This window comes from Balaenoptera musculus, chromosome 18, assembly GCF_009873245.2.
Source record: "Balaenoptera musculus isolate JJ_BM4_2016_0621 chromosome 18, mBalMus1.pri.v3, whole genome shotgun sequence".
NCBI lineage: Eukaryota > Metazoa > Chordata > Mammalia > Artiodactyla > Balaenopteridae > Balaenoptera > Balaenoptera musculus.
This window is the reverse complement of record NC_045802.1, coordinates 69,484,483-69,511,055: the sequence shown is the minus strand read 5'-3', so window position 1 is coordinate 69,511,055 and position 26,573 is coordinate 69,484,483.

Below are 26,573 nucleotides of genomic sequence, written 5' to 3'. Positions count from 1 at the left end.
GCCTATTACCTACTAACAAATTAATTTTTAAGATTTTTTTTTCCCCTCAATTTAAAATTCCCTTGTATTTAAAATATTCCTTACTGGTTAGGTAAGAAAATCCTGGAGAATTGTCAGTGTCGTTGGTGACATAAAGGTTTTTGCCCTCAGGATAATCAATCATTCCAAAATAGTCAGATGCTACGTTCCCATGCTGGTTACTGAGAACTCCCACGTGGCACAAAGAACTCGTCAGAACACTGTGCTAAGGGACCTGACTAACCTTTAGCCTGGCTTCTACCTGTATAATGCTATATCCCTAAAGGTGACCCCAGCCCTCCACGCTGCGTTTTCATTCAAGAAAACACAATGCTGCTAAATTGAAAAATGTACATTGTCCCAACCCACATTGCTAAATCATTACTAGTAATTCTCCACTTACTCTCCTTCTGCAATTTTCCATTTCCCCATCTCCCTCCTAGTCCCTTTTTGTTCCCTCCTTTTCACTTCCCCACAGACCCCACTTCCCCTACTCTCTTTAAAAACCTCAGTCACCTTGTCTTAATTGGAGTTGAGCTCAGTTGACACTGCCGTCTCTCTTCCCTACTGCTGTCATCTGAATAAAAGCTATCTTGCTGGGACTTCCCTGGCGGTCCAGTGGTTAAGACTCTGCAATTCCAATGCAGGGGGCACAGGTTCAATCCCTGGTCGGGGAACTAAGATCTCACATGCTGTGCAGCCAAAAAAATAAAAAGCTGTCTTGCCACTAGCATTGAGCATCCAGGGCTGGTTTTCTTTGACATTGCTGGAATAAATTAACCAGAATCATTCAGTCTCATCACCAAAATGTGGCTCCCTTTTTCCCTTATGCCCCTGCTATAAGCGACAGATCAAGCATGGAACCTTCTGGCAGAAATATCAGAAGAATGATAGCCTCAGGAGAGCACTGTTCCAGATATTCATGAGGCCATGACATCACTGTGAGGTGATGTCTCCACCTACCAGACTGTCCCTGGGACCAAGATAGGATTCCCAGCACTCCTATAGCCCAGCAGCAGGCAACTCTGTGACAGCCAACTGCTGACCCAAGATCCAGCAGAACATGAATCAACTGTGTAGGACTAACTGGAACTGAAAAGTGTAATTTAATTGTGGTCAGTGTCCTTTTTCTCACAGCTGTTGACCAGAAACAAATAGACTGCCAGATATTTCTCTGGCAAAGTTGAGTTTATTTGGGATCAGCGGAGAATTGCAATTCAGGGTCTGCAACCCCTGTGAGCTGTGTTCAAGTCCCCTGCACAGCAAGGGAAGGAGAACTCTTTTATAGAGGGGAAAAGGAAGTTGGGAGGGCTCTAGTAAACAAAGAGTCCATGGCTTTTCATTGGCTGAAGCCCTGCCAGGGAAAAAGGAGTCTTCATTCTACTTATAGGGGTTGGGCCTTATCTTTGCAGGGTGTCAGAGCTCCCCCTTCTGGTCTCCCAACTCTATCTAATCTGTTTAATTAATTTTTTAATAAACAGATGTCTGTTTATTAATTTTTTACACAGCCATTGGAAAAAACGCTTTTCTTTCACCTTGCTCTATCTTTTCTTTCTAGTATTTAGCAGGCTAATCTTGTGCAAGCTGCAAGAAAACACTCATTGAAAGGTATGTTGCTCCAAATCTCTCTTCAGAATTCAGAGGAAATACTGTATGAGAAATCTTAATATAAGTTATAGGCTAATAAACTAACAAGAGAACTTAAGGATGATGAGTCTGTAGTCCCTGCACTGAGTCCCTTTATTTCTCATGGCAACGTAGTTATTTACGCAGGTGCAATAAAAATCTACCTTTGTAATGATATAATTGGATAAACCAAATTTAACCATTCCAGAAATGTCTTATTTAAATCACATTTAATTGGGTATGACCAGCCCATTATTAAAAAAAAAAAACAAGGACTATACTTCACGTGTGGAAATGATGCCTACAAAAACCATGAGGGAAACTGCCTAAGGCCTCCTCTCTGATTTATGGGGTCCCAGCCTTAAAGGAATTCAAGACTTGCCCTTCCTGGCAGGCTAGGACAGGCAAACATGCTGTTATGGACTGAATGTTTGTGTCCTCAAATTCATATGTTGACATCCTAATCTTCAATGTGATGTTATTAGGAGGTGGGGATCTTTGGGAGGTGATTAGGCCATGAAGGTGGAGCCCTCATGAATGGGATTAGTGCCTTTATTAAAGGGACCTCAGAGAGCTCCCTCATCCCTTCCCCATGTGAGGACACAGTGAGAAGACAATGGTATGAACAAGAAAGCAGGCCCTAACCAGACACCCAATGTGCAGGCACTTTGATCTTGGATTTCCCAGACTCCAGAACTGTGAGAAATTTCTGTTGTTTATTAAGCCACACTGTTCGTGGTAGTCATTATAGCAGCCTGAACAGTCTAAGACACATGGGATCTCAGAGAAAGAAGATAAACTTTACAGCTACAGGTGCTGCAGGAGAAACCCAGTTAGCATTCTTGGTTCCTAGACTGAAAATAGATGAACAGTAAAGCAATACAGAGTACTTCTGGCATAATGAAAATGATCAAAAATATGACTCCAAGGGCTTTGTAAAGGACACAGATTCATTCTTTAACCTGTTGACGAAAAGTTAGTATATCTAGGAATTGGAAAATTTTTATTTGAGCCAAATTTGAGTATTATAGCCCGGGAAGAGCATCTCAGAAAGCTCTGAGAACTGTTCCACCAGTTAGAAATGAAGGAACAGTTATATAAGTTTTTTGAAACAAAGGACTGTACCTCAAATGACGTATTATTGACAGTTTACATAATCCAAATCTAAGCGTCATCCTGGTGGGTCATGAGACCTCTTACAAGATCAAGAAGGAATGTTATTTTTTTATTTTTTATTTATTTATTTATTTACTTTTGGCTGTGTTGGGTCTTCGTTTCTGTGCGAGGGCTTTCTCTAGTTGCAGCGAGCAGGGGTCACTCTTCATCGCGGTGCGCGGGCCTCTCACTGTCGCGGCCTCTCTTGTTGCGGAGCACAAGCTCCAGACGCGCAGGCTCAGTAGTTGTGGCTCACGGGCCTAGTTGCTCCGCGGCATGTGGGATCTTCCCAGACCAGGGCTTGAATCCGTGTCCCCTGCATTGGCAGGCGGATTCTCAATCACTGCGCCACCAGGGAAGCCCGAAGCAATGTTATTTTTAAGGAGCATCTTGTTGATGCTGGGAAAATGTTGCTCTTTACGGTTAAGCAGGTATTCCTGCTGATGGAGGAGGTCTGGTCGATGCACAATGCAGATACATGATGCACAGTGTGGGGAGAAAGGAGGCCAAAAGGCAGAGAAGGATTTTTATGTCTAAATTTTTCTTGTCTTGCCATAAAATATGAATTTTATTTCACAAACCATAACATCCAAGCTTAAGACAAGCAGGTCTTAATGTAATTATCATCTCTTCTTTTTTGTTCGTAGGTCAGTTAAACCATCCAAATAGAACAAAACATCAAGTTAATGGTCTTCTATCAGAAAATCTAGAACAGACACATTTGGTCAAATTTATACCATCAGGGTAGAATTTGCTCATAAGGGGACTTGAAAAAATGAAACTGACATTCTTTTCCTTAGCTTATCTCTCTGTCTGATACAAGAAGATCACAACTACCACAGCTCAGGAAAGATTTACATTTTTAAAAGCCATGCATTCCCTGAGATAAGCCTTGAATTACAGGGCCATTCTAAAGCCGTGCAGAGATAAACTCTGATCCTGTTTCCTATTGTCAGAGACAAGACTTTCAATCAAAACAGAACTGTCAACTGCTACAAAATAATTTGAACTATAAATACAGCCTTCTCTCTTTATTCTGGGAGTCCAGTTGCTCTGAAAGCTTGACTACGTGATGAAAAAATTGTCTGAGTGGAGTTTTTTATTAGGGACAGAGTGGATAGATTTCTTTAGAAAATAAATAATTTTTTTTAAATGAGTGGGAGGGCTAAAACCAACTAAAGGTAACTGCCCAGTCTTCATCCACAACAACTAAAACATGGTTCGTAGAGCCTTTATTGTAACGGGTAAAGAAAATCAAAGTTGGACGGTAAAGCAGTAAAAACAGATTTTACTCAGGAAATATCGCAGTGGGGGAAAGAGACCTCAGTATAGAACTTGCTCGATTCCAAATAAAGCAGAGATCAGCGGGGATTTACAGCGAAGGAGCAGGGTGGAGGGTCAGTAGACGGGAAATTACTGAGAGAAAAGCACCAGGGACAGAAGGGGATTCGGGTCAAAAAGACCTAACAGGACTCTTGCTGAAGGCAGATGGGGTGATCTGACACCCCCTGCGGCATGGTGGAGGATGAGGAAATTCGGCCAGATACCCAGGGTGATCAGGGACAAAGGGTGGGAGATTCTTGCTAGACTGACCTAGCAAGGTGCTTGCTACAATTGGCCTCTGCCGGACAAGGCCCAACAGTAGGACTGAGTCAAAAAAGGGCTAAGAGGGGACTGTCTAGAGTTTGGTCAAGGAGAGGGTCTTTGTCAGTTGCCGAGAGGCCGTCCTGACGATTGTCCTCAAGGTGTATATAGTCTAGACACAGTTACCCTGACGACAGAACCTCCCCAACTTGGGAATTTCTGCCGCCTTGACCGTGAAAGGTCACACAGAAGTCTGTAACTGTCGGTGCCTGGCTTTGGGTCCGTGGTGGGTACAGGTGGGCTCAGTCAAGGGAAGTTGAAGCTTCCTGGAGAGGGAGCCATGGCCAGGAGAGAAAGAAAGGAAATGGGGAGGGGGCGGGGAGGGCCAGGCTGGAGGAGCTGGTGCAGGGATTCGAGAAGTCACGAGGAGTGACAGGAGTGTGTCGGTAGCCACCAGCTCACACACCTTCTCTGCTATTAAAGCTCATCCAAGGGACCCTTAAACTCCAAAGACAACCTTCTGCAGGGCAGAATTCCCCTTCTAATTCAGCAAAACAATCCCAGGCAGAAGGGACACCCCAGGAGGCCAAACCACGGATGGGCTTCCTGCCTCCTCTGTCCGACCCGATTTTGACCTTGAAGGCCAGCTGGCCAGTGTGGTAACCAGTAGTGCTGCCTTGAGCCTAGCAAGGGGCGGACACGCTGGGCAGCGTGTCCCCGGCCAGCTCCTCGAAGTGCTGGCCTCCACCCCGCAGCGACTCACCAGCAGTACCCCGCAGAAACCACGGATGGACCCAGCACACGCCCCTAAGTCAGTACTCGAGAGAAACTCACTTTTTTCCTGAGACAAGCGGCGAGCTGAATGCTCAGACACAAAGAAGTGAAGCACCGGATACCATCTCTTTTCAGTTGCTTGGAAAACAGAATGCAGCCGCTGAAGGCCAGGTGTTTTAAAAAGGTACTCAGGCCTCAAGACTTCACCATTAGCCATTTCGGAGTGCAAGGGATACTTTCAAACAGAAGGTGATTGGCCCCGGGCTGCCTGACTTCCTCTCATTGAATCTTGACATGGGTTAAAACTGGCAAACTGATCAAAAAGACGATTGATTGTTACTAGCTCATGTTTATCGAGTGCTGCCATGGGAAAAACTGACCAGGACTTAGTATAGAGAGACTTGTTCAAAAGGATTATTGCAAGGAAGGAAAAGGTACTGTGGCAAAAGGGGGATGGGTATAGCTGTGACCGCAAGCCTGTAAGCGTCTCAAAATCAAGCAGAGAAAAGAGGTTTCTTGGTAAGGTGCGGGAGAGATGAGCAGAACCTTTGGAGAGGAATCTAAGCAAGCAAGGGGAAGTGGCCAGTGGGATCTGACCAGAAAGGGGTCTGGCTGTGCTCAGCTGATTCCCAGGAAACACTGATAAGGGGAAACAGTCCACCGCTCCCGCTACAGGGCCAGCAGAGTTCAGGGGCCTATAGGAAAGAGAGGGGGCTGACCAAAATTTGGCGAAGACAAAGCAGAGGGTAAGAAAGGGGCAGCTGTGAGCTTCCTAAGGGCAGTGGGCTAACATTCCCACGAAGAAGGTGCTGCTCTCCTTTTTCCCATTTTGCAGAGGGAAACGGATTCTGAAAGTTCAAGCAATTTCCCCAGAGTCACACAGCTAATAAAGTCCATGTAACTCTTGTTACCCAAAGGGAGTAATATAAATAGGATATTTGGAGGGTAACATGGAGGAATTGGACCTTTTCTTTCATTTCACTTCCTCTGTAATGTTCAATACATGTTTGGGGGCGAATAGAGTGAATGAAGAGGCGGAGGGGCTACAATTCTACCAATCCACCCTCACTTAATCCCATGAGTCTTTTCATAACTGGTGTCATACATCCTATGCTTTTGCTCTCCTAAGTCTGAAACTAACTGAGCTTTGACTGAGCTTTTTCTCCCCGAGTTGCCTACTAAGCTGCACCGGGACACCCCAGAACCATCACGGGAAGACGGAGCCAAGGGCATTGACCACGTCGACACGCCTTTCTCATGAGCTTTCCCAGGGAGTGGGGAGAGGGATCAGGAGTTGCTCCCTGCCAGGTCCACCCTCCTGAGTTTTATGCACCCGGACGGTGGATGCCCTGACCATGTAGCTTCAGCCACAGTGACTTTTACACTCTTACTGTGCACTTAAAAATCCAGATGTGCCTGTCTTGGGGCCAGGCCACCCATGTCACTGCCAACACTGCGTGAAGCTCCTCAGACAGGCACCTCCATCCTTCCCTGCCCTGGGGGAGGCTGGCCTCTTCCCCATGAGACCCCAGCAGTCTCTCAGCTGTCTCAAGACCTCCATGATTCATGACGCTGAAACTGAGCGCACCTCCCCTCAGCTGCGTGGAATAAGTACAAACCTCTGTGCAGGGTTGGCCATGAAGAAATTCGATTTCTTTGGGGTCTACACATACACAAAACCTCAGTTTTGGTTCCTGAAAGCCTGGCACCCAGAGAGGGACAACACCCTTAAGGGACTAAATCAGAATTATCAAGTCTTATCCGCTAGCTCCTTTCAAAAGGAATCCCACATCCAGAAGGGAGTGTTTCCCAACAGGCTGCACACAACTTCTAGCACTTTCCGAGCTCCTCCTTCCACAAATGCCCCATGAGGCTCCTTGAGTTATGGTCCCTCCCCAGCCACCTCACGTCCACAAGATCAGGCAGTTGTATACGAATGAGACTCAGAGACTCTGGGTTGCAAACGGATGCAAATCTACCTGAACTCTGGCTTGACCAAAAAAACAGGAATGTTAATAATACCTGTTCATAAGTGGCTATAAATTCCATGAGGTTGGGACCAGATCCACCTGGTTCACCATTGTATCAACAGCACCACACAATGTGCCCTGAACCTGCTAACAATTAATGTGCATTTGTTGAGTGAGTAAAAGAATGGAGGAATGAAGCAATGCTGCCTCGTTAGGTTTTTGTGAATATCAGTTAAGATCCCATATAATTTGTAAACAACACTTCTCTGCAAATAACAGCTAAAAATAAATTCGCTGTTATCGTTACTCTCAGAGGTCTGTACTGTAGGCATGGTTTATTACAAAAATTAAAATGAACCATATTTATTGTAGAAATCATTCCCCAGAAAGAGCACATTTTTCTCAAATGTTAAAAATGGAAGAAATTCCTAATTTTGAAAGGCTCAATATTTAAGCCACTTGCATATGATAATAAATAAACACATTTTATACTGAAGACATAAATACCACGTGCAAAGAATTAACAGTGAAATTAAAAGTATTTTCAATCTTTAGAATCAGTGCAGAGAAATAAAAATAATAAATGTCCTACAAATAAGCATCTGGCCGTGTTTCTTCTCCTCCGAACAACACATACACAAACACACCCCACACACAAGTAATAAAAGAAGGTCTGTTAGCCATTGTTAGATGCTATAAGCTGGGAAGCTAAATTGTTATTCCGGAATGGAGGGAGAAATTGCTAGAAGCAGCAAATGATGGCTAGAGTTAGGCATCTCCCAGAACATTCCCAGAAACAAGCCTTCCTGTGGTGTGATGGGGAGAAAATTTACTGATGACTTGGGGTGTCCAGAAGTAGCCATTATAAAAAGTAACGAAAGTAAATTAAGCTGTTGTCGCCGTAACTATGACACATAGGAAGCTAGGGGCCCTGAAAAGTCAGGTTTCTCTAACGCATAAGAAATGTCACCATAAAAAAGGAGTGCTGGGGCTTAGACTTGGTCAGCATTTTTGCTGCACAGTCCCGGAAGGAAAACACTGCCTGACGGACACAAGGAAGGTAGCTCTGTAATAAAGTGGAAGAAGAAAGCCTCAAGCAGCCCATAGAATTCTCCACCTTGACTTGTACTGATTCAGTAAGCAACTCTCTGGAGAGTGATTTCCTTCACCAGACACCTCAGCACTGGGAGAGTGCCCTAGATTTTTCTCCCTTCATGCTATCAGGGTTTTCTCCTGGGGCCTTACGCTTCACGTGTAACAGGAGAAATTATCGTGTCCACATCCTCCTCCCTGAACAGACCACGTGGCCACGGCCTGGGAGCCAAGGAACAGAGGCCGCCAGCTGGCAGACAGCCAGAGCCACTCAAGGGCGGCTCGTGTCTCACCCTGTACTTTCTGGAAGGAAAACGTCTCTTCTCTACATTCATCCTGCACCAGCTGGTGTAAGAAGTCAGATCTGGAGTTGTTCCCAGATCAAAGGAGTTGCTTGTTGTAGCCTTGGGAGTGGGAGCAGTTGTGTGTGTGTGTGTGTGTGTGTGTGTGTGTGTGTGTGTGTGTGTGTTTTCCTCGGTTCCGAGTCGCTTGCCAGGGCGCTGACAAACACACAATTTGCCTTCTTTGGCAGCTCAGCCTTGCTGAGATCACAGACTGAGGACAGTCTTTATTCAAAGCGAAAGTAGATTTCTCTCTGTTAAATGCTTAGGTGAGAGGTATTTCTGTTTAATTACAATAATTTCTGATTTCCAGCATACAGGCTTCAAACCATAGCAGAAGTCATCTTCAACTTGTAGGAAGTCTCAAACGTAAACAGATTGGGTTCTCAAATTTTGAGAGTCAGTCATTTGAAATTCCTCACAGGAATTTAATGTAAACCAGTACATGGAAGGTACGTGGCGACAGACGCGTCTTCTAGCTTTGGAGTCGTTTGGCCGAGAAATGGGCTTTCTCAGGAGGGATGGATTTCTCGTCAACAGAAGAATGGGCCACCACCCTGGCAAGCTCCAAGGTTCCTTCTCCAAGGTGTTTCAAGTATTACTTTTCTAGATACCTTGTACATATATTTAGAATTTAAAAAACTAAAAGCTCATATGATTTCAGTCATCAAACAAAAAAATAAATAAACAAATAAAATGGAAATGGAAACCATTCTTGAATTACCTTGACTGCTAGTGCTTGAGGGAAAACAGTTTAGTTAAATACAGGTGGGACAGCGTGGAGACGTTTGTGGATCTTCCAGTGAAACTTAGAGAAACGCTGTCCAACTTTCAAGATACAAGTCCAGCACTTTGTCACATGACCCCTCTCCCTCAGTGCAGATGTCTCGATATCCTTAGTTTTGAGCCCTGACTGCGGGGACCCCAGCGCATAAATGGCTGTGCCCTCTGCACATGTCACAGGGCTTTACCCTCTAAGGGTCAACAGTGCTGCCCATAAACTTCATTAGACAGGGATCATGTATCTAAGTCAGCAGGAGAATGAGGTCCTCTTTTTTCCAAAATGGCTAATGAAATAAGTCGCATAGACACAAACCCCTTACCATTATAAATAAATAAATAAATAAGAACTGGGAATGTAATGCAATGATGGCACTTTATTGATAACCTTGTCTGGCCCAGTTATTGAGCAGGGAATTGTTGAGAGAAAAATATTGACATGTTGTGAACAAAACAGATTTGTCACAGAATCATGCCCTGGAAAGGAGCTCAGAAATCACCCAGTTCATGTCCTGCATATATACCCCTTCTTAAACAGTTGTTGTCTAGTGCCACTTGTTGCTACTCTTATTGCTATTGTGAGGTTATTATTTGTTTTAAGGCTCATCTCTTCCCTGGAAAGAAAAGTGCCATAGTTCTTTCTCTGGTTCCACTTTCTTGCTCTGTCTCCATTTCCCATGCTCCAGATTCCCAACTTGGGGAAGCTGAAATAATCATTACACTCTGTTTTACTCCTATGTGTTCAGATCATAAAAGACAGACACACTATAGCCTTTGATACTTGACTTCCATCATAGCCCTATCAAGTTACCTCTTCTGCACAGCTTGATACAAAGCTAAACTGTGTATATTTCACGTCAGTCAGATGGAATTTGGAAGGAAATAAATGTTCACGAAGATTATATCACTTTGGTGATCCAGTAACAAGGGAGGAATAAAATATTTGCTTTCGGTCTTCTGAGAATTACATCATTGTGAACTAAGACGGAATGACATAAAATATGTATTGAAATTATACCTCCAAAAAACATTTCATTGAAACATTTCCCTTGAATATGATCTCCCAGTCATAGTGAGAAGAGGTTCTAGGCAAAGTATAACCCGAAGGGCCAAATCCTACCAGAGGTCTGTTTTTGTACAGCCTGCAAGCTAAGAATGGTTTTTACATTTATAACCAGTTATAAAATAAACAAAGAAGAACATGAGACAGAGACCATATAAATAAATAAAACAGCAAAGCCTAAAATATTTACTATCTGGCCCCTCTACAGAAAAAGTTTGTCAAGCCCTGAACTAGACTATCATAGAATAAAGATGTAACCAAAATCCCCTCTGCTATAGGTAAAGTTGACACCATTCACATTTCCAAATTGAAAAATTGAAGCAAATCACTTAAACAGATTAGGTGAAAGGAGTAATAAGAGATAGTATAGTAATAAGAGATAGTAATAAGAGATAGTATTGACCCTATTTGTTCTTGTCATATTGAGAGTTGGTAAGTTGCACCTAAAAAGATGCTTTTCTGCTATAATAGAGGAGGGGGGAGTCCCCCCGCACTGCAACAACAGCCAGCATATATTCCTCACTCATCCTGGTACTAGTGATTCTGTGGTCACTACTACACTTAGAGAAAACAGCCCCGTCACCTGGCTGATGCCTTGTCTACAAGCAAGCATCTCAGATGGTAGGGACAATCCCTGTGTTCCTGTGAAAGCCCCAGCCTCCAGAGACTCCATATACCAGGAGGGCTAGATCTGTAGCCATTTGCCTGCTTATTTGCTCTGATCAGAAAAGTTAATAAAACTTCTCTTGTTTCCCTAAAGGCCAAACCATGACATCTGGGAATAGGCACCAGAGTTAGCTCCAAAGGTGCTGGGGGAGGCTAGAGTGTTATCTTCCTGAGCATAAAATCAAGTCACACACAGCTGCCCGGCTCCAGGGGGGATTTTATTTACACACCTAAAGGCTGGAGTTAGGTTAGGATTAAGGACAGCTGCTTCCTTCCCCTTTATAAGCAGCGATGAATCATTTGTCCTCCCCTCTCATCTATGGAGTGTCCACTACTCATGTAGGAAAAATCCCCATTGGCTCTCACATGTAGCCCAGAGGAGACCACTGGTACATGGGGCCAACACATTTATTATTTACTGAGCGGTAATAAATCTCTCCAATCCAGAAGACCACATGTGTGTATTCAGAATAAAATTAACAGAGATGAATATTAGAAACCCAACAGACCCTTTTAATTGTGTCTGTTGGTCATTTTACTTCGAGTTTTCGCTAGAATGAGTCCAAAATGCACCATTAGATATTAGATATTTACTTGGCCAGAGATCCCAGTGCAAAGGTGTCTGTGAAACATAATAGATCTAAAGCTTTCCTATCCCATTGTAAAGAATCTTTTTTTCTCTAAGTTTCCAAGGAGATTTCTAACATAAAGATTAATACAATATCAATAATCCTGACAACAATAGGTATAAATTTTTTTTTATTTCTTAAATATGCTGGAACATGGTATGTTCCAGCCCTTCCCAGTCAGCTGGGAAAGGTCAAAACTATTGAAAGCTATAAAAACAGAGACATGGGAATCTGCAGGCTAAACTTCCACTGGAAAAATGTCGTAACCTACGGCTTTTTAAATGTTATTTTGTTTTATTTTTAGATCAATGTTTTCCTTTCCTTGGGGGAAATTAAAAACTGATAATTAATAAGTAATTAATTACAGAAATGTTATCTAGAGTTGCCTTGTGCCCCTCCAATGGAAAAAAAATCCTATGAAACACAAAGCGATAGTTTGGGGGTTTTGTTTGTTTGTTGTCTGCTTGGTATTGGCCTGAAAGTAGCAATGAAGGTTTTCATATGTTGTCTCAAGCTGATGTTGTCTTTGAGTCCCTGTTAGTTTTCTCAAAGGCAGTCAGGACCAAAATCCCTTAGTCCTTCAAGTGTGTCCGGTCACCTCAAACTCCCCAAACAAAGCTGATAGATGAAAGCAGCTTCCTTGTTCCTAAGACAACTAGGATCTTTCTGAAACTGAAATGAATTCTCAACTCCTTCCTTCCTGAAGCCTTCACTGTATGAGGATAATTTTGGAAAGCCATCTCTGCACCAGGTCTTGTTAGCTATACTACTTCTAATCCCCATAACTGGATGAGGTAGTTATTGTTATTCTTGTCTTACAGATAAGAAAGCTGAGGGTAAATAACACAAAGCCATCAATGACTAAAAGAGTGAACTAAGACTGGGACAAATGGCCTAAGTCCAAAGCCCAGACCTTTTCTTCCATGTCTCTGGTTTGGAAGTCTCACGGTCAAATATTATCTGGGGAAATCAGGTGAGAGGTTTATTGGTTGGGTTTGTTTGTTTATAAGGATAATTAATTGGTGAAACATCAATAATACAGCCATTCAAAATTTGGGAAGTTCTCACATATAAGGTCACTTGCTTTATAACAAAACAACAACTGCAGGGCAACAGTGATGGAACAATAAATGGGGTGGGACAGTTGGATAGCCACGTGGAAAAAAAAAGTGAATCTGTTCCTCCTACCTCACACCATATAGAAAAATCCTTCCCAGGTAGATCTAAATGTGAAAAGTAAAACAATATGTTTATAAAAGATGAAATAGAAGAATAATTTATTGCCTCAAGGTAGGAAAATTTTTCTTTAAAACGACACAAAAGGTACTAACCTTAAAATAAAAGCTGTATTAACAAAAAGACAGACATCAAAAAATACAAACTGTCAAAGTGTTGAATAGAGGCTCTTCACAAGAGAATATTCAAGTGGCTAATAAACATATTAAAAGGAGTTTAACTTCATTAGTCATCAGGGAAATTGCAATGTAATACCATTTCACATCTGCCAGAAGAGCTGATTTAATAGATCAAAATATTGAAAGCTGGCAAAAATGTGGAGCCACTTGAACATCTGTATATTGCTGGTAAAGTGTAAATTGGTACAATTGAAACAGGAGGGAAGGGGGCAGGGCACGACCTTTAAAATAATGACATGGCCATAGCACATGACAAAAACTGGTTAGAGGACTTCGCTGGTGGCACAGCGGTTAAGAATCCTCCTGCCAATGCAGGGGACATGGGTTCAATCCCTGGTCTGGGAAGATTCCCACATGCCACTGAGCAACTAAGCCCTTGCACCATAACTACTGAGCCTGCGCTCTAGAGCCCACGTGCTGCAACTACCGAGCCCGTGTGCCACAGCTACTGAGCCCGCGTGCTGCAACTACTGAAGCCCGTGCACCTAGAGCCTGTGCTCCACAACAAGAAAAGCCACCGCAATGAGAAGCCCATGCACCGCAACAAAGAGTAGCCCCCACCCGCCATAACTAGAGAAAAGCCCGCGTGCAGCAACAAAGACCCAATGCAGCCAAAAAAAAAAGAAAAAGAAAAAAATAACTGGTTAGAACCAACTAGGTCCAAGATGGTGGAAGATTCGACTTCCAGTGGACCTTGAGCCTCATATAATACATTAGCATCTAAATGACAAACCCACCAGCGCCATGACAGTTCTGAGGCTAACTATAAAAGGTCAAAAAGTGGGCAGTGGCCCAATTCCTAGAAATCCCTGACCCTTCCCACAAAATAGTTGGAATAATCTTCCCACTCATTAGCCTATGAAATTACTCAGCCCATAAAAACTAACCAAGCTGTATTTCAGGGCCTCTCACCTTCTGAGATGGCCCACACTATGTCTGTAGAGTGTGTTTCTCTCTAAATAAATCCACTTCTTACTTATCACTTTGTCTCTCACTGAATTCTTTCTGTGATGAGATGTCAAGAACCTGAGCTTCATTAAGTCCTGAGACAAGGTATGTGATCTCAATTAAAAGACCATGGGTTCAAGTCGCAATCTAGGTTCTGGCCAGGTTCGAGTCCTGGCGCATGAGTTCACATCCCAATCTGGGTTGCACGCCTTCATGATCTCTTGGAAAACTGTTAATGTCCATCACTAGTGAACCTCTGCATATGACACAACAATTCCACTCCTAAATCTATCCCATGGAAATATATACATAACACCACACAATACGTGTACAAGGAGGTTCATAGCAGGGCTGTTCTAAGGGCCTAAAACTGAAAACCCCCCAAGTATCTGCCAGCAGTAGAACAGGAAAGTACATTTTGGTATAGTCATACAACAGAATATTATACAGCAATGAAAAAAGAATGAATTACATACAACAACATGATTGAATCTCATAGACATAATCTTAAGCAAACACACAAAAAACATAATTTTGTATGATTCTATTTATGTGAAGTTTTAAAACAGGCAAAACTAATTTGTGGTATTGGCATTAGGATTTTGATTACATTTAGAAAAGAAGGTGAGAGTAAATGAGGAGGGGGGCTTCTAGCGTTCTAGGAATGTCCAATTTCTTGATTTGGGTGGTAGTTACAAGGGTACATTCACTTTGTGAAGCTTCCCCAAGTTATACACTTATAATGTGTGCACTTTTTGATAGATGTTTTATTCTTCCAAAAAAAATTTATTAGAAACAAAGGAGAGAAAATTGTTAACCAGAAGTGGACAAATTATAAATACAAAGGGGGGCTTCCCTGGTGGCGCAGTGGTTGAGAATCTGCCTGCCAGTGCAGGGGACACGGGTTTGAGCCCTGGTCTGGGAGGATCCCACATGCCGCGGAGCAACTAGGCCCATGAGCCACAACTACTGAGCCTGCGCGTCTGGAGCCTGTGCCTCGCAACGAGAGAGGCCGCGACAGTGAAAGGTCCCCACACCGCGATGAAGAGTGGCCCCCGCTTGCCGCAGCTAGAGAAAGCCCTCGCACAGAAACGAAGACTCAACACAGCCAAAAATAAAAATTAATTAATTAACTAATTTAAAAATAATAATAAATAAATAAATAGAAAGGGGCAAGAGAGAGAGCAAACAAAGGACAAGGGAGGTGAGGACAGATGCAAAGAAATCACTGTGACCTTGGAGAGATTAGCTTCATGAGACTGACAAAATCAAGCATCACTGTCAGGGAGCTAAGGAAGGGGAAGGGAGGAAGGAAATAGAGGAGGTGGTGAAGATTGTTCAGGAGAGAAAATAAAGCAGAAGGTGATGTTTAAAGATAAAAACCAAGTGTGTCTGAAAGCATAGAAGATGAAGGTTCAAAAGCACCAGTAAAAGGAGAATGAAGGAACTAAGGGGTGAATGAATGATCACTTATTGAGGGCTTCCTCTGTATCAGACACTGCTATTAGGGAATTTCAATTAAAAAAGAAAAGGACAGAAGGTAGAAGAGAAGAAAACAGAAGAGCAGTTTTGTTCCCTGAAATTGTCAGGCTGCAGCCTGAACCTATGACACTTCCAGCATCCATCACATCCACAGCTAGTGCGTCACCTAAAGTCAAACTTGTCACCACACGTAAGGCAAAAACAATCTTCTCCATAAGAAGCACAAGACAGACCAGCAGCCTTTGAGGTAGCTTGGTGCAAACTCCTTTCATAAGGGCTGCGTTCGTTTGCTAGGGCTGCTGTTACAAAGTACCCCAAATTGTGTGTATAAAACAACAGAAATGTATTGTCACAGAGTTCTAGAGGCTCAACGACCGAAATCAAGGTGTCAGCAGGGCTTGCTCTGTCTGGTGGCTCCAGGGAAGAATCCTTCCTTACCTCTTTCAGCTTCCAGTGTCTGCCAGAATCCTTGACCCTCCTGGGCATGCAGAAGCCACTCCAATCATAAGAGCATCTTCTCCTGCAAGTAGATAAGGTAGGGGGTCCCCAGAGGAAAAGAACTAGACAGAGCTTTTTGACATAAGAGAAGCCATTTTTGGCCTAAGCCATTTTGTGATCTAAGCCTGGCCATGATGCTTGTCCTTGAACAGGTCTCGGTAATTAATTAGCTTAGGAGAACAAAAGAATGCAGAAACAAACAACTGTTATCAGGCAAAAGAAGTAACAAGAGCAAAGATAATATATATCATTGTAAAGACTCCCAGTTCTGTTTCAATGGTAAAGATTTGCCTGAAGCTCTCAACCACCAGGTCCACTGGAACCTGAGGAATGATAATGTTGACGCTTTCTGAACCTTGGGGCTTTCAGTCAACTTAAAGCTTGGACTCTGTCAACCTTTGCCCCAATGCTATGCTGAATTCTTCTCTGCTCAAGCCCCTTCATGAATATGCATGGACCCTTAGCTTAAAACTTCAGTTTTGCTGTTTGAGGAGAGACTGCTTTGGGAAAGATCCTCAGCATTCTCCTTACTTGCTGTAAGTAATAAATCCTTCCTTCTCCTGCTCTTTGGCTTGGTTGTGTCTTTTGGCTCGACACCCAAGAGGCAAACCCAGTTTTGGGGGTAACACTCTCTCATGCTTGTGCTTATGTAATGGAAATCTTGTACATGTATTTTGTATTGTGTAGTTTTTGCCTTGAAAACATAAGAAAATTAAGTTAATCGTGCATGAAATATGATAAACAGAGTATCTGCCACAGCGAACACTCAATCACTTGTCCTAACTATAATTGGTACAAATGGTATTTTACATCGCTCTCCTCATGCTACTATAAATGCCTGTTTTATTTTAGACACGCTCAATAAATGTTTCTCTCGCTAACTCAATTACAGAGCCCATGTAAATGAAATCAAAAGCAACTTGGATTTGTTGTTTTCCTAAGAACTGTGTAGCAGGATCCTCTGATATTTGTAGCCTGTACGTTTTTAATTAATTGCAATCAAGATAAACAGAAAACTCAATCAGGAATCAGCCTCTAAGAACAAAACAGGAAGCTATTTGAGCTGCTGTGGATGACTGCATGGGCGGTCTGATGAAGCCACCTCCACAAATCCAACAGAAAAGATTCAAAGGAAAATCAAGAATCAGTTTCAAAGGACGCACGCACCTGCACTGTTATTTCGTCTACAAACTCTGAAAGAGAGCTCGGCATCTCCCAAAGCTTGTGTCAGAAGGAGAGTGAAGAGGAAACAGGAAATGCCAGAGGGAGATGGACCATTTCTCTGTGTCAGGTGTCATCTTAGCTGAATTCAGGAGGACACAGCAATTTGTTTTTCATATATAGCATTTTAAAAATTTATTTATTCATTTATTTTTTTTTTGGCTGTGTTGGGTCTTGGTTTCTGCGCATGGGCTTTCTCTAGTTGCGGCGAGCGGGGGCTACTCTTCCTTGCAGCGTGCGGGCCTCTCAGTGCGGTGGCTTCTCTTATTGTGGAGCACGAGCTCTAGGCGCGCAGGCTTCAGTAGTTGCGGTATGTGGGCTCAGTAGTTGTGGCCCATGGGCTTAGTTGCTCCGTGGCATGTGGGATCTTCCCAGACCAGGGCTCGAACCCCTGTCCCCTGCATTGGCAGGCGGATTCTCAACCACTGCGCCACCAGGGAAGTCCAGGACACAGCAATCCAAGAAAAAGAAACAGCAAGAAGCAAATAGTTTAAAAAGAAGAAGAAGAATTTCACCGGATTTTAATTTGCTCAGACAAGGTGTTCCTTCCTTTGCTCACTGCTTACTGGAATGGAACGTAAGGGGTCCATCTTGGAGCTTCCCTGTCTTCTTGTTTCTAATCCTTTATTCAGTTTGTAAATAGGACCATATTCCTCAAACACTATAATTCTTCCCACTGAGATAGGAGGGAAGGGGACAGGGCGCAACCATCAAAAGAATGACACAGCTGTTAAGGATACAACAAAAACTGGTTAGAACCTACTAGACCCCATTCTCTCTCATGTCCCATTCTCCTGCAATGCCATTTGTCTTTTTTTAACCAAATTGAATTGTAAATTCATGAAATAAAAATTCATTTTCTAAGGCAAGTCAAGGAAAATTTGAACATAAAAATGTTTCTCTGCCCTTGGCCTCCTCTCTCCCCTCTGCTGTGCATTGGATATTTGCATTTTGCATCGACCAGACCTCCCCATTGGCAGATACACCTGCTCAGCCATAAAGAACAACATTCTCCTAGCATCAACAAGATAACTCCTTAGGAGGTAACCTTCCTGCTTAATCTCGTAAGGGACCACAGTGACCCATGACCCACTACTCGCTTTGTACAAATAGACCCGGACTGTGTAAGCTGTCAATAATACATCATTGAACGTACAGCCCGCTGTCTCAAAACCTTATATAACTGTGCTTTGACGTGTAACGGGTGGAACAGTTCTCAGAGCTTTCTGAGAGCCTCTTCCCGGGGTTATAATCCTCAATTTGGCTAGAATAAAATGTTCTATTTCTTTCTTAGATCAACTGATTAATTCTTTTGTACAAAATCAGCTCAAATCTCCTAGTAATAAGTAGCATCATGTTAATAACCTCCGAGGCTGCCCAGTGAGCGGTGCTTCCCCAGCTGCAGCCAGCTCTCTGGTTGCTGCCTTTCTTCTGGTTCTGGCAGAACAAGCCCCAGCCTATCAATAGGACCTTTCCTCACCCTCAGTCCCCTGTACCCATTCGATCCTATCTCTACCTCCCAAGGGAAGCACGTCATCCCCCACAGGACCTCAAAATACTATTTTTGTTTAGTGAATAGCAAATGGTAGAACGCTGCGTGTACTATGATCTCATTTTCATAATAATTTTTTTCAATGGATAATCAAGTATGTGTTAAAAAGTTGCAGGGCTTTTGTACAACACAATGGGAAGGCATGGTAACATGGGAAACTTTCACTTTCGTTCGTGATATTTAAACTTCATATATATTTATACATCTGTCATCTTTAAAATAAAGATCAATTTTTCTAAGACAACCTCTTCTGATCACTCTTTTTTAACACTATTCACTCTCATCATTTCTGTAATGTTTTTGACAGCTGGATATTTTTGCCACTGTTGAAATGTATATAGTTATGCATATATTTTTCCTTCTTTCTTTTTTTTTTCTATCTGTTATTGTCCTCTCTCCTCCCTTATATTAAAAATCTCCTTAAGATTAATGTAAATTTTATATCAGATAATAGATGAGATTGTCTACAATCAAGAGACATGAATGCCTCTTTTAATACTCCCTAGAACCCAGTTCATGGTAGACACTGTTGAATAACTAAATGAGGAGTGAGTATGTATAGCAATGAAGGAATCACACCAGCCCTTGGACCAATGTAAAACCTGCTTTAATATTCATTTTTTTCATCAGCAGTTGTGTATTTTCTCCAAAATATATATAACATGTATTAAATTATATAAGCCCCAGTAATTCTTGAAAACCTCCTTCTCTTTGTTTACAGCTGCCAACAAATTTACCAAAGCCAGATTTTCTTACCAACAATTTCAGTCACTCATGACAACTGGTCAAAAACCCAGGACCCTTTTCAAAAGATCAAGAGATGTGGCGACTTAAGAATTGCCGTGCTAATGCAAACTCAGCCAGGGTCAATAGTGACGTATTCCACTTAGCTTTCTCAGGTTGGATGAAACAAGATTTTACAGCTTTTTATTATCACCTGCTTTTCCAGCCTGGTATTTGTCTATCAACATTTAATTGTACTTCCAATGGCTGGAGACAAACCATCTTTTCTTCTTTCCACATAAGAATTTGTAGGGGTTTTCTAGTCCCATTTGCCACCAAGTGCTCATCAGAAGATGAACATCCTAGCGGGAGGTCAATGATAACGAAGGAAAAAAAAGAGTTCAGCTCCCGGGCCCAGTGATGGAACCAGCAGAGGACCTTACCCAGCTCAAGTTGCCATGGCAAACCACCTAATGAAAAAATGCTTCCATTCTGAACTCATCACTAGAGGGTGATTAGAATGTAAATAATGGTGAGATATGTAGGTGATAACATTTTTCTATTAAAAGAAATACGATGCAAAGCACATTCCCTTTGATTAGTCACCTGCAGTAGGTGTGGCTACTGTTTATCCCACACCGAAGCCCTGAAGCCTTTTACAAAACCTACTGTTTTCCATCGGATCTTTCTGTAAACTCCCATTATATTGCATAAAAAATATGCAATAATTAAGGCAATTTAAAATTTAAATGGTTTTGGGGCAAGTAGAGTGAAGTCTGTCATTTTTCTCACTGTAGGGTATGCATAGTGTATGGGTAAGCGTCTGTTCTCAGTAATTCCTCCCATTCAATTACACCACATTTGGAAACAGCAGGGAGATGCAAGGCATCGCTTGAATCACAATTTATCTTTTTTAAAAATTTAATTTATTTATTCACATAAAATTCAGGATATGTATCCCTAACCAAAAGTGGGAATTTTACATTTTCCATTCCCATCTATAAAATGCCCCCAGTATTGAAAACCACAAGGCCCATTGCGGTAACACAGCCCTCTTGGTAAACACAGCTTTTGCCTTCTGGATTACCCGGACACCTACCACAGGAACTCGTCCCCTGCATTGGGAAAAGTCACACTATAACTTCATTTTGGCATTGAGATGAGGTGAGCAGGGTGAACAGAGGCATCAGCACGCTGAATAATCCAAAGAAAAAGAGCTCGGTGTGTTTGGGGCACTCATTTATGTCTTTGTGCATGTGTTCATTTGATAAGCTTCGCCTGAGCACCTAGTATAACTGTCATCTGTAGAGTAGGACTGGGTGTGTCAATTAAGCCTTATACACTTGGCCAAAGGCAAGGGGCTACCTTCTCAAAGTTTATCACCATTCTCTTTGTCCATGACCTCACCACAGGTAATAAATCTCATCCTGTAACTCTACCTACATACTGCCACTGATGCTACAAAATAAAGTTTAGTTCAGTGACCTAATTCTCTCTAAGGATGCAGCCGTGAGTCACTGCTAGCATTAAGTCACATTTGTGAGAACTACAAAATCGCACCCTCTGAATGAATAAATTACAAAAGCCGCTCCTTTCTCAGGATTTTAGCGCCCACCTTCCCCTTCCACCAAGCTACTTTGACCACGTGCTATCTGCACACCGCAGAGGGATGATGGTTCCTTCCCACTAGTCCAGATCTGACCCCACCTGCCCCAGCAGAAGCCATTTCCTGCATATCCTGTATCTCTGGGGACTAATGCTACCTTGACTGCTCAACCCAATCCCTGACTTCTTGTGGCTGCCACACCCCCTTCCTCCTTGGTCTAAAACTGTCCCTGGCTTCCCAGGTGTCTTCTGAAAGGCGTCTTGGTTGATCCTTACAACTGTTCTCAGTGGATTCCTCCTCCTTTTTGAGAGACCCTCCATACCCCAAAATGCCTTGAGGTTTTCTTGCAGGAAAGAGAGTGGGGTGCGAGAGGATGGTCATAACCCAGGTCTTGGTCAAGTCCCTGGGACGGCTGCCAAGTGTGTGTTCTTGGCTTCGCACAGGAAAGGATTCAAGAGCGAGCCATAGTAAAATGAAAGAAGGTTTATTCAGGGAGAAAGAGAGTGTGGGCCATCTCAGAAGGAGAGAGAGGCACCAGGGTACGGGGTGGTCAGTTTTAATAGGGGTGGGTAATTTCATAGGCTAATGAGTGGGAGGAGTATTCCAGCTGTTTTGGGGAAGGGGTGGGGATTTCCAGGAATTGGGCCACTGCCCACTTTTTGGCCTTTTATGGTCCGCCTTGGAACTGTCATGGAACCTGTGGGTGTGTCATTTAGCTTGCTGATGTGTTACAATGAGCATATATTGAGACTCAAGGTCTAGTGGAAGTCAATCGTCCGCCATCTTGGACCTAGTTGGTTCTAACCAGTTTATGTTGTGTCCTTAGGCTATGTCATTCTTTTAAAGGTTGGGCCCTGCTCCCTTCCTGTCTCAGTTTAACAGTGCAAGTGCCCTTGATTCTTTACATAGCTCACAGGATGCCTGCCTCACCCCAAACCTATACTTCTTCTAACTCTATTGATGGAAGGTAGAGTACCCTATCTCCACACCTGACAGACGTGTGATACAAAACAAAACCCCACAGGAATTAGCCTATGGAGACCGAATGGTCATTATGCTAAGAGCATGGGCTTGAGAAACCTGGAGGAAGATGGTGGTTTGAGTGTGTGTCTCAGATCCCTCTCCATCTCAACTCCAGAGCAACACAACACCAGTCAAGCTGGAAGAGTCTGGAGGGTGCACTGGAGGCCATGGGTTCCCCCAACATCTCTGAAAGAGAGATGTCTCTTCTCCTTGGTGTCTGGGGAGACCCAAGGAGCCGGTAGCTGAATAGAAGGGGAGTTTAGCAACTCGAAGTGGGGTATTCCCTAGGCGCCAGAGCCTGGATTGTTTTCAGGGAAGTTCTTTATCTGCCCATTTGTAGCACAGGTTCTGGAAGAATGTGCGCATTCCTGTTGACCATGAAAGCTGAGGTGATTTGCTAAGTCCTTTGCTGGGGAAGGCTGTCACTTGAATCACTCTCAGAGAGACATTGCAACGTTCTAGTTTTGTTCATAGAGGGATCACCAGCTTGACACTGCTCAGGAGGCCTCGACATCCTGACCAGTGTGAGCGCTGAAGGAACAACCAAAGTGAGCAGGTTAAAAATATACAAATTTGTATCTAAAAGGACCCAGTAACCTAGGATAGGGAGAGAGAAAGCCAGGGAAGAAGGCCAGGTCATGGAATATCTGGATAGGGGCTCCCACTGGAGGAGAAGTAGGGAAGATCCAGAGGATAACTTTGAACAGACGACTGATAGGAAACCCAAGGAGATTTAAGTAGAATACCTGAAATACATTCTGGAAGTTTAAGAGAGAAAAAAGAAAACTTGATGCTATGGACTGAATTGTACCTCTCCACCACCCCCCTCAAAAAAAAATTTATGTTGAAGCCCTCACCCACAATGTGACAGTATTTAGAGATGGGGTCTTTGGGAGCTAATTAAGTTTAGATGAGGTTATGAGGGTGGGGCCCTCATGATGGGAGTAGTGCCCTTAGAAGAAGAGATACCAGAGAGCTGAGCTCCCTCTCTCCCTCTCTCCCTCTCTCTCTCTCTCCCTCTCTCCTCCCCCACCCCCATGTGAGGACACAGAGAGAAGGCAGTCTTCTACAAGCCAGGAAGACAGCTCTCACCAGAACCCAACCATGCTGGCCCTTGATCTTGGACTTCCAGCCTCCCAATGTGTGAGAAAATAAACTCCTGTTGTTTAACAGCCCTCCCACCACCACCCACCCAGCCTAAGGTATTTTGTTGTGGTAGCCTGAGCTAATTAAGACACTTTACATCTTTATTTTAAAATTCAATATATGAATTGGAAAAGAAGATGATCATGGCTGGGAACCAAATTAATGGTCCACAAGATCAAGAACTCATAACCCAAAGCAAAAACACAATGAGATGAAAATCCCAAGGGAAAACACAAGAGGTTCAGAGGAGCAATCAGGCCTTGATATCACTCAGATCTCAAGGCAAATGCATATTTTCACACCTGCAGGGATATATACCATCAATGTTCCCTAGCCAAGGAAAATAGGAAGTACTTACCCAAATGCCAATTGACTGAGATCAGACACCCCAAGAGAGGAAAAGATGAGGGGAGAGGAAATGGTAGTGAGCAATGATTCTTTCAATTGATAGCTACACTAAATGGATAGTACTAGTGTGTCAGGGAATCTATACTATGAATGGCATAGGAGAAAACTTCACATAGAAGGGATATGCTTAATGGAAATACAAGGACAACTTTTAAAATATTGTAACAGGAGAGTGTAACATACATCTTTCAGAATTTGACAAATCAAGCGGAGAAAAATCAATAATAATAGAGAGGACCTGAATAATATAATCAACAAGAACAATTTAATAAGTATAGAGAACTGTGCTTTCCAGAGAATACAACTTTTCTCTTGTATCCATGTTACAAAAATTAATCATGTGCTTAACCGCAAAGAAAACCTCCCCAAAGTAGAAATCTCACAAGCCATATTCTTGGTTCCTACTCTAACAAAATGAGAAATAAGCAATAAGAAGATGATCCCCAAACTTACATTATTAGAATTAAGGAACACTCCCTTAATCAATCTTTTATCAAAAGCATATCAAAATTTGTTTGCAACTTACCTGGAAATGCATCCAAAAACTAAGCAAGATTGATGGATGGACAGAGGAATGCGTAGTTGGGTGCATATGTGATCCAATAAATAAAGCAAAATGTTCATTGTAGAATTTGGTCGTGATGTTCACTGTATGATTCTTTCAACTTCTCTGTATGTTTGAGCCGTTCTGTAATAAAATATTGGAAGAAATGTATAAAAAACTAAAATAAACAATCATCTAGAAAGTACTGAAAGGAAGGTTTTATACCAAAACCATAGCTTTAAATGTTTTTTCTAAATAATGTGATCCCCTTATTTATTATTTAAAGGGGTTCATTTGTTTTCTTTCCAAATATTTTTATCAAGTAGGTACTATGTGCCAGGCATTTTCCGAAGAGCTTACATGTATTAACTCATTTAATCTTCACAACAACCCATTTTACAGAGCAGAAAACTAAGGTACAGAGAGTTTAAGTAACTTGCCCAAGGTCACACAGCTTATAAATGGCAAAACCAGGCTCTGAACAAAAGCAGCTAGTGTTCAGTCCATGTACTTAATCACTGCATTAGACTGTCTCCTCTAAGTTTTTCAAATTAAAAAAATAGATTAAAATTGTTCAAAAACAGAGCTAAAAGGATTGATTTAAAAAGATAAAAGCTGAAATAAATCAACTATACTACAATTAAAAAATAATAAAAATAAGGACATTTCATCAATTTAAAAAAGATAAAAGCTGAAATTAATTAAATAAATATTATGGAAAAAAGATAAAAACTAAAACTTGTTATTTAAATAGATCTCTAAAATAGAAAATCGCTAGAAAGCATAATTACCAAAAAAGAGAAAGCTAATATATAATTCTTAGAAATGAATAAGTCAATTTTACTACAGGTGTGGAGTAAATTAAAATATCAGAAAATATTAGCTGCCCTTTATAGTAATAAATTTGAATATCTAAAAGCAAATTAGTATAACAAAAGTCAGTCAAGAATAAAGAGAACACCTAAACTGACCAATAATGAGAGATGACATTAGAATATTAAAGTGCTCCTATTTAAAAAGGCACTTGGTCCATTTGGTTTTCTTGCTGCTCTCAAACTTTTGAATAAAAGTAAATTTTTTCTTTTTTGGCCACGCTGTGCGGCTTGCAGTATGTTAGTTCCTCGACCAGGGACTGAACCCGGACCACGGCAGTGAAAGCACCGAGTCCTAACCACTGGACTGCCACGGAACTCCCAAAAGTATATTTTTATTTCTTAGTCTTTTCTAGGTCTTTGAAAAAGATGGAAGATAACCTTAATATAAGTTTCAGAGAACTATGCAAACAGTATGTTTGTTCCATTTTCATAAAAGTGAACAAAAATGTAAACATTACTCATGGTTATATATTTTGTTCAGGCATAAAAAGCATTGTGAACAGTGACAAACCAGGTTGCTAGAGTTGTTTATTGCAAGAGGATGAAAATTGGGAGGGGTGGAAGTTAAAATGGGCTTTGAAGTCAGCCAAACCCGAATTTGGGTCCCAGCTCTGCCATCTACTCCTTGTGTGACCTCATTCATTTGTGTAACCTCTGTCTTCATAAAGGGCTTATAGTGATCAATTAACATAATGCATTTAAAAGCCTGATCCATATATGGTAGTAAAGAAACTCTGGCTATCAGAGTTAGAATTCCCTTTTCCTCCTAATGTGCTCGTCATAGCAGTAAGAAGTGAATGTCTGTGTCACCCAGGTTCACACCTCTAAATGTCAGCTATATCCTGAAATTCATATTCTGCATGTTTCAAAAGGCACATAGGCTTTCTAAAGTTTCCTACATGGTGCCATTAACTTGCAAATTTCCAAACCATGTCACTGAGACCCAAAACTAATGGGGGGTTGGTTCCACAAGATCTAAATGGGACTTATGGAGGAGGGTTGCCATCAAACAGAATATGCCTGTTTCCAGTTCTGCAAAAATCCATCCCCATGAATCTGCAAAGAGAGAAAATCTGGTTAACTGCCCCCTTTCTACCATTTTTAGAGATGTGGGGTACAAGTCCTGGCCGCCACAATCACAAGGTCTATTTAGGTATACTTCTTCCCCAGTGATGGACTGAATTTTGTTCCCCCCCAAAATTTTATATGTTGAAATCCTAATCTTCAGGGTGATGGTATTAGGAGGTGGGGCCTTGGGGGAGTGATTAGATCGTGAGGGTGGAGTCTGCATGATGGGATTAGTCCTATAAAAGAGGTTCCCACAGAGCACTCTCGAAACTTCCAGGTGAGGTTATAGCAAAAGACTGCCATCTAGGAAGCAGGCTCTCTTGCCAGACACCAAATAGTCTGGCGCCTTGATCTCAGACTTCTGAG